Genomic DNA, 7712 nt, shown 5'->3' on the forward strand with positions numbered 1-7712 from the left:
GGCAATGGGATCGCAACCCTCGGTGTTGCTCCCGCACCTCGCTCAGCCAGTGAGCGGGAACCGGTCTGTATGTGGGATCCAAACCCTCGGGCGGGAGCGCCGCCGCGCTTCCCAAGCGGCGCACTATCCAGTGCGCCACCGGGCCGGCCCAATTAAAAATACATTTAAAGAAAATACAATTCACTGTTACTAATATAGTCACCATGTTGTACAATATATACAACTTACTCTTGAACTTACTTCTCCCTAACAGAAATTTTATATCCTTTGACCATCTCCCCCCAGCCCCTGGTAACCATCATTCTATTCTCCCTACTTCTATGAGTTCTACTTTTTCAGATGCCACACATAAGTGAGATCATGTGGTATCTGTCTTTCTGTGCCTGGCATATTTCACTTAATATAATGTCCTCCAGGTTCCTCCATGTTGTCACAAATGATAGGATTTCCTTCTTTTTAAAGGCTGAGGAGTATTCCCCTGTACACAGGTATATATACCATATTTTATTTATCCATTCAACCAGTGACAAACATTTAGTTTGTTTCTACAGCTTGGGCATTGTGAGCAACGCTGCAATGAACATGGGAGTGCGGATACCTCTTCCACATGCTGACTTCATTTCCTTTGGGTAGAGACGCAGCAGTGGGATTGCTGGATGATATTACCATGTGATCTATTACCATATACCGTAGATCATATACCACACGACATATGTTTTATTTTTAATTTTTCGAGGAACCTCCATACTGTTTTCCATAATGGCTGTACTTATTCACACTCCCACCAGCAATGTGCAGGCATCCCCGTGTCTCCACATCTTCTCCAACACTTGTGATGTCCAATCTATATGGCTAAAGATCATCATGCATATCATCTCATTAAACAAATATTTTTATATAAAGGACAGATGACCTGGTCTCTTCAACAAATTGCAAGAATAAAAAGAGATAGAGTAGGAACTTATAGATTGAATGAGCTTTAAGAGACATTGATCAATCACAATATGTGGACCTCATTTAGATCCTGTCTCAAACAAACTGTTAAAAACGACATTTGATGATCATGTTAGGAAATTATTGTTGTAGGATGGTAATGGAATTTGGGGTTTTTAAAAAGAGCCCTTTGGTTTTAGAGATACATATTCAAATATTTAGGGATTAATTTATATGACACGAGATTTGCTTCAAATTATCTTGGGAGGGAGAGCTGCTGGGGATAAATGTGTTGATCTGGTATATGTCTAAGGTAGCTGATGGGTACATTTTATACTTTTGTGTACTTTTCTATATGTTTTAAAGTTTCCATAATAAAAATATTTTTAAAATGAGAAATCAAGTCACCTCTCACTGAGGCCGCCTGGGAGTCTGGAATTGATTTGACTCAGATAAGAAGAAGAGGGTGAGGCAATAAATTGTCCTTCTTTCTCCAGAAAATAGTCAAAATCAAATGACTTGTCATTAATAACAAACAAACTAGACTTCAAGGCAAAAGCACTATTAGAAACAAAGAAGGAATATATAATTCCAGGAAGATATAACAATTCTAAACTCTTACATACGTGATAACGTAACCTCAAAATATATAAAGCAAAGCAAGGAGAAATTAACAGATCCATTATCATAATTAGTGATTTTATCATAACCTGTCAGTGACTGACACGTCAAGAAGATGAAAGAATCACTAAAGATACGGAAGATATAAACAAGAGAGGTACTCAATATCATTAGTAATCCAGGAAATGCAAATTAAAGCCACACGGAGTTGGAATTTTACTCCCACTAGCTTGGCAGAAATTGTACAATTGATCAGTTCCAGATCTGGCAAGGATACAGATCAGTGGAGACTCTCATCCACTTTGGGTGGGGGTGTAAGTTGGTTCAATCTCCTTGGAAAACAGTTTAGCCTTGCCCTAATAAAGTTGAACATGTAGCACACGTGATAATTTAGCAATTCTCATCGTAAACTTGTTGTATACATGTGGCCGATCTGTAAGGAAAATCGAAGAAGGAGGGAAGGGGTGAAGCTGCAGAAGGCACAGGGCTGTGCTTCTAAGGTGTCAGCAGTTTTCATGGGTGTCCCTATTGTTTTCTTTAAATTGAATATCTTTTGCATATGTATCTGACAATAAAAATGCCATGTCTATATATTTGTGCATATCATGTCTGTATACAAATGCATAAGAGGTCTGAAAGGAGACCCCAAACTGTTCACAGTGGCTCTTCCTAGAGAGTGCTCCTGGGGGAGAGGAGCAGAAAGGAGGGACTCCTATTTGACTCAAATATTTCTGGTGTGTTTGAATGTTTTTACAGTAACTGTATGAGTTGGGTAATTTTAAAGATCTAATTAAAGCAAGTGAAGCAAAACAAAACCCAAATAACATTAACTTGAGATGAGTGAAAATGCCACAGAGGTGTATTAGGAGGCAGGTTGGTGGGATGGGAAGAGCACGTGACATCCCTGAGGCTCATCTGTGAAATGGGCGCTAAGGGGTCCCTGGAGGATTGGGTGGGAGGAGTTGGGGGAAGGGCCTGGCTCAGCCCTGGGTGCATGGTGGGTGTTCAGATATAAGAGAGGGAGATGTAAGTTTTGGGATTCAGAGGAGGGGGCTAAAGAATGTGGGATTGGGACAGACTTTTGGCTGGGGGGTGGGGAAGGCTTCGAGAAGAGGTGATGTGCGTGTGCGTGGGCTTTGGGGGGCTGGGGGTGGAGATGGGGTAAAAGGATGCCATGTTTGGCTGGAGACTAGGGATGAGGAGGAAGGGGGTCTGTCTAGGCAAATCGGGTCTTCAGAGGCAGGCAGTGCTGGGAGGTGGGATAGGGAGGGGAGAAGCTTTCCTGAGGACCCAGCAGAAGTGAAGATAAGGATTAACACAGCCTTTATTTAGAACCACGGAAGTCATGCAAACATATGCAAAAGATCATGCAAATAAGCCTGTCTGGGTGGTCGGTGGGAAAGGACCCAGGTGGTGATTTTGTTCCCAAAGTGTGGTCCAGAGCCACCTGTGACAGACTCACCTGAGGAGCTCATCCTGGTCCCCTGCCACCCCCAGACCTGCTGCTTCCATCCTTTGGGGCTGCAGCCCAGGATTCCACATGTTTAGGGAGCTCCCAGGTGATTATTTACTTCTGCGTTCATTTATTGAACGTGCACATGGTGATGCGTTATAATTATAACACATTATAATGTATAATATAAACATTCAAACAGAAAAGTAAGTCTCCCTCCCTCCTCATTCTCCACCCCCATCCCCAGAGGCAGCCACCGGTACCAGTGTCTTGTGTGTTCTTCTGGAAGTTTCTCTGCACATTCCCAGGTGATTCAGCCTCTGACCTTTCAGATGCGCACACAGCATTTTAGAGTCTTAGGGTGATGCCTCTGAGTCACTCAGAAACCAAACTGTCACTCATTCGTGTCTTTGTTTATTCACTCAAAATTCACTAGTAACCTGCTGAATGCCAGGCCCATGCCAAGCACAGGGGAGACCCCAGCCCTGCTCCCAGAAGCTCGCATAAGAGAGGAAGCCATTCACTTGCAAAAGGCAGTACTTCAAAGTGGTTAGAACCCCAGCTCTGCAGTCAAGATGCAAGGGATCAGCAAGATTCCTCCCTCCTGGAGCCTCCGTTCCCTCGTTTGTATCAGGCTAGTAATGGTACCTGCCTCTCAGGGCAGTAACGCTGTGGGCCAAGGGTCTCGTGTAATGGTGGGAGCAAAGTAGGCTCTTCAAGAAATGCTGGTTTCCTTCCAGAAGACAATTCTTTGCTTAGAGAAGAGGCGATGGGATCAGTGAGATTTACAAACTATAATTTATTATGTACTATATTATTACTATAATAATATAATATAATAATATTTTTCAAACATAGGCTGGCCAGGTTTGGGGCCAGTGGGTGTGAGCTGAGGGTGGGAAGGGGGGCTTGTTATTTCTCCCTGTTCTCAGGCAGAGATCTCTTTGTGTTGGAGTTTCTGGTGCTCTGGCACCTGGGAGGGCAGCTGTGACTACAGCAGAAGGTCCACACCTCTTGACTTGGTGTTCAGGGCTCCCAGGGGTGGGGGAGCCCAGCAGCACCCCATGTGCTCACTCTGGGTCTCTCCAAATCAGCCCCTGCCTTCAAGGCCTGCCTCCTCCAGGCAGCCTCTCTGACTACTCCAGCCAGAAAAGGAAAAGAGAAGAGCACTCACTGCCTGCCAGGCTTGGGTGGCTGCAGCGGGGTCTGCCAATTTCACACTTTAAAAAATCTAATTTGACCCTCCCAACCTTTCTGGAGGCAGGTATTTCACACCATTTTACAGGCCAATCAACTGAGGCTCAGAGAGATGAAGTGACTTGCCCAAGGCCACTCAAGGAATCAATCTCCATGCGGACTCAGAGCCTGCCCTGTCCTCACTGTGGGGCTCCTGCCCCAAGGGCTGAGACTCCCAGCAGCAAAGTCCCAGGGGCTGTGGAGAGCCTGGAAGAGTTAGGCTCCTGTCAGCTCAGACACTCATCTTTGGGTCACCCTGGGAGACCTGGCCTTCTCTCCTGTCTCTGGCACTCCATGTGTCTACAACTCCAGCCCCTCCAGCACTTCCCCCCCTGCCGGCCTCCCACACTTCTTCAGCTCAGAGTGCCCCAAACAAGCTCAGCACCCACACACGCTCCTCTCCTAGGCACCTTCCAGTCCCACAGCACTCCCATCTCCTGGGCCAGCATCCCGAGCCCTCCCTCAGAGTATCCCTTTTCTCAACCCAACATGCAGTCACTAAGTCCTTTAGTTTCTTCCAGCACAGTCCCCCAGCTGGCATCTGTCCCTGCAAAGCTTTGAGCTCCCCATGGGCAGGCCTGAATTGGTTCAGCTCAGAGTGTCAGCTGCAGGAGAACAGGTACACACCTCAACAGCAGGTGTGGACCCTCCTGGTTGGCTCTGTCTGAGACAGGATGGGGGTCTTGGAAAATCACTTTCAGACCCACACCCAGGTGCTGGAGGAGCCGAGCACTGGCTGGCTCAGGTCTTTCTGCCCCAGGTCCCACCACCACCCGACCAGCATTAACTTGCCATATATGGAAGGGAAAGGGGGAAACACATACAGTGAAGTCAGACTGTTTCCATTCCAGGTCAGTGCTGGGCCCTGTGGAAGAGAGAGAGGAGAAAGTGTTGTCGACTGGCTGGCACTCAATGGAGACCTCCACCTGAGGCCATCAAAGTGGGGTGAGGACACCGAGGTGCTGGGCCCTGTGGAAGAGAGAGAGGAGAAAGTGTTGTAGACTGGCTGGCACTCAATGGAGACCTCCACCTGAGGCCATCAAAGTGGGGTGAGGACACCGAAAAAGGAAGCTCTCTCTGTGTGGTCAGGGTTGCTTCCTGCCCTGTCCCTGGGCCTCCAGGGCCTGAGCCACCCTTGGGTGGTGCAGCTTCAGCGCAAACTCCATACAGGGGAGGGAGGGAGGCAGGCCGAGCACACCCCACCCGGAGCCAGGCCGGGGCGGATGCTTTAAACGCCATCTTAATTAAAGAGGGGTGTGGTGCCCGCGCCAAGTTCTTGCTGAGAAAAAGGAGGCTCAGAGAGGTTCAGGGACTTGCAGGCGTCGCATAGCTACTGAGCGTCTGGATCCGCCTCTGTCGGATTCCAAAGCCCTCGCTATTTTCGGGCCAGCGCGTAACTCAGCCCTGGCCCTGGCTCCCCCGAGGTAGGGCGCTCAACACTCGTGACCAAGTTCAAGTGACACCGCCTCCCAGAAGCGTCCCTGGTTCCCTGTTTGGAAGTGAAAGCGTTCAGGGCACTTCTCGGGCTCGCAGGCTCAGGTCCCAGAGTTTCGGGCGGCCAGGGCCAGTCTTCTCTCTGCCTGTGTCCCCCCGCGTCTGTGTCTGTTTATGGAGTTAGGAGACTCATCTTGGTATTTTCAGTACCTTGCTTTAGTAAGTTAAGCTACATCAACTCTACTAATTTTCGGCTGCAGGCCGAAAGCGTTCAGGGCACTTCTCGGGCTCGCAGGCTCAGGTCCCAGAGTTTCGGGCGGCCAGGGCCAGTCTTCTCTCTGCCTGTGTCCCCCCCGCGTCTGTCCCGGGCTTGGCACCGAGAAGCGGCCCCGCCCCGCGTGACCGAGAGCCGCCTGCAGCGCCCGCGGCGGCCACACGGGGGCAGCAGGCGAGCGCCGCCCGAGTTCCAGCCTGGCCTGGGCGGCGGGGACCCCCTCTCCGCGCGGGAGGGACCCCAGCCGTCGCAGGAGAGAGAAGCCGGAGACTGGCTGGGCGCTGGGACCTCGGGCAGGTTGCCTCATCCCAGAAGCCTCAGTTTCCCCATCTGTCAAATGGACTAGGCGGTCTGCAAGGGACTTTTGGACCCTGGCAGTCCCTGAGCGAGCTTTAGTAACAAATGGAGAGGGGCGCTGGTGCCCAGTGTCCCTGCTCACAAAGCCGGGGTCCCACCTTGATCTCACAAAAACCTCTCATGCCCAGATGGACACACGGAGCTGGGAGAGGGAGGTGAGTCCCTGAGGTCACACCTGACTCCAGGCCCACTCTTGGGCCTGGGGAAATCCCCATGTACAGATGGGGAAACTGAGACCCCAAAGTGGAGGAGACTTGCGCATTTGCCCATGCCTTCACACCAAGGCCAGAGCTGAGCCTGGGAGTCTGCAGGGGTTGCTGTCTCCGGGTGCCTCCCTCTCGGTTTAAGCCCTTAGCAAGTCCACACCACCCCTTACGTTTATTTGGAAGTTTAACAGAACCGGGATCAGCAGTCCACTCTGTTTATGGACCTGTGTGCACAGCAGGAGGGAGAGGATCCAGAGACCCTGGAATCAGGGAACAGCCCCCCTTCACCTCCTCCTGAGGGTCTGCCACAGACCCTTCCAAACTCTCAGTAGGTCTGGCCTTCACCCACCCCTTACATCCCGCCTCAGGAGGGAGGAAAAAAGCTGGGGGTGGCCTTTGCAGCCCCTGAGAGTGACCCCTCCTGCATGCACAGCACAGCAGCCACTGGAGGTAGATGAAGATACTGAGGTTCAGAGAGGATCAGAGGCAAGGCCAAGATTGAACTTCCTTCTCTCCAGGCCTGTCTACACCATTGGGCTGTCCCTTTACACCTCGAGGCAGAAACAGAAGGTGGAGGGGACATTGCTGAGCCTCTGCCCTGAGCCTGGCCCTGACCTGGAGTGATGGCCTCACTGGGTGATCCAGGCACTCTGAGAGGCAGCCACCATCATGCACCCCACTTCCAGGTGAGCACTGAGCCACGGCCCCCAGGAGCGAGCAGGACAAATCTGAACCTAGCTGTGTTTGGTTCCCATGCCCAACGCTGAGCCTAGGGTCTGACCTGTCTCTCGGGCTCCAGAGCCCAGAGAGTGGCAAGGGGAGTGGGTTTCTAGGGTGGTCTGAGAAAGTGAGGGCACCACCCTGTGCCTCAGTTTCCCCCAGAGACTTCACATGAGTAGAACCATATAGCCTGATTGTTTCTTTTTTGTTTTTTTTAAGTTTCACTTTATTTATTTATTTATTTTTAATTGAATCATAATTTTTTTTATTGAATCATAATTGATTATACATATTTTTGGTGTTCGATGTTGACATATGTTGATCAAATCAATATTACTAGCATATATATATTGTTACAAATTGTACTTATTCTTTATGCCTCTTGTCCAATCTCTCCCCATCTCCCTTTCCTCCCCCCTTCCCACCACTGATAACCCTAGATTTCTTCCCTCCTTCTGAAAGAGTAACGGTTACTCTG

Source organism: Galeopterus variegatus, unplaced genomic scaffold (assembly GCF_000696425.1).
Source record: "Galeopterus variegatus unplaced genomic scaffold, G_variegatus-3.0.2 Scaffold274, whole genome shotgun sequence".
Taxonomy (NCBI): domain Eukaryota; kingdom Metazoa; phylum Chordata; class Mammalia; order Dermoptera; family Cynocephalidae; genus Galeopterus; species Galeopterus variegatus.